The sequence below is a fragment of the Lycium barbarum genome, chromosome 2, assembly GCF_019175385.1.
Source record: "Lycium barbarum isolate Lr01 chromosome 2, ASM1917538v2, whole genome shotgun sequence".
NCBI classification, from domain to species: domain Eukaryota; kingdom Viridiplantae; phylum Streptophyta; class Magnoliopsida; order Solanales; family Solanaceae; genus Lycium; species Lycium barbarum.
The window spans coordinates 52,059,399-52,061,197 of record NC_083338.1 but is presented as its reverse complement, the minus strand read 5'-3'; positions in this window follow the sequence as shown (position 1 = coordinate 52,061,197).

Here is a 1,799-nt window from a genome sequence, read left to right as displayed (position 1 = left end):
CCTATAATATGACTTTCTTTCTTCTCCATGAATCTCTTAAGTTCTGAAAGAGAAATACGAGCTGATACCCCTAGTTTGCTACACAAGGTAATGAGTTAGAGTATAGGAGTTCTAAATATTCATGATATGATGTCATTGTTGCTTACACTCACCTCATATACTATTCACTTCAAGGTGAGGCAGGATGTTAATGAGTGCTCCATAATGGAATCGGGGATCACGACTTTACGTCACCCCGACAAAGCATAGTTAACCTTGATCCTTTATGTATGCATTATGATGAGTATATTATACTGATGATATCACACCGCGCCTACTTGGCCGGGTAGTCACCGCTAAGGCGGGCAGCTATACACTATGGCCAAATGGCATGGGCAGACACCACTAGTGGGCGGCAGGAGATGATACCCCGGACGCGGGATGCCTGGACGCAGGCTAATGATTATCACACCGATCCGATATGGACGGACATTTTATATATTTATGCATATATGATATGATGATGACTATGAGTAAGCCAGCATGCATCTCTCCTTTTCTATGTGACAGTCAGATACGGATGTCCCTTATTGATGCTTCATTTACTTCATTCATGTGATATTATTGTTTATGCCTCTTATACTCAGTACAATGTTCGTACTGACGTCCGTTTTCTTTGGACGCTGTGTTCATGCCCACAGGTAGACAGGGAGGTGATCCTGCGCCAGACTTGTAGGAGCTGTTAGCTGTTGAGAGCACTCCATTGTTCCGGAGGTGCTTATGGTTATCCTTTTTGTGTACATGTATGTTTTGGGCACGACGGGGTCCTGTCCCGTCCATATGTCTAGTACTCTAGTAGAGGCTCGTAGATGCGCAGTGTAGGTTAGATGGTCTCATGAGATGCTACTATATGTATATACTATTTTGATGGCCGAGAGGCATATGTATATAAAAGTATTTATGTTTCCATATAAAATATGATTTTCTACAATTTGAGTTTAAAGTTGATAAAAGAGCATTAAATGAGTAAGATGAGTAGTAGAACGAGTGGTGCTCGGTGGCTAGCCCCGGGTACCCGTCACGGCCCCTAGCTGGGTCGTGACAAAACCCCAAGAGAATCCATGGAAGATGATTATTCTTACCTCTACTCAATGTTGTGATGAATTTGGTCCTGAAAGGAGTTTAGTGAGGTGAAGTTCTTCTATTATAAGGTGTTTTATTCATTTTATTTATTATGATTGAGTTGAATTAAAGGTTTAACAAGTCTTGGAAAGGAAAAGAATCATAGTGGAGAAGTCACAAAGTATTAAATTGAAGTTGATGGCCATGAGTTGAATTTGCAAGGGAATTTTTGGATTAATTTAAGTTTAGTTTGAATTAAATATTTTGATTATGGTTTTGTTGATAATGTTATTGTTGATTGGGAGTTGTTTTGGAATTTGGTGGAAGTAGATAAAATAGGAGAAGTGCTGCCCAAATTCCACTAGCTCACTAATTACTCTAGTTTGAACTTATGAGTGTTTTCAAGACTTAACTCTAGTATGAATACTCTTGAATGTAGATTTGCAAGCTTGTGGGGGGGGGGGGGGGGGGGAACATTAAGTATTTAAGGGGACGAAAAGGTATTTTAAGGCTAACCCTTTCCTTCTTATGGCATGATCACTTAGATACGAACATATATACAAATGTTGTTACACCTTGGAAAATTCCCCGTTAATGTACAGTAAATAGGCTAGCGAGGAACACGAGGTATACGGTGATTTGGATAAGTAAGAAATAGCATTTGATGGTCTTAATCGATATTCAAAGACATTTGACTA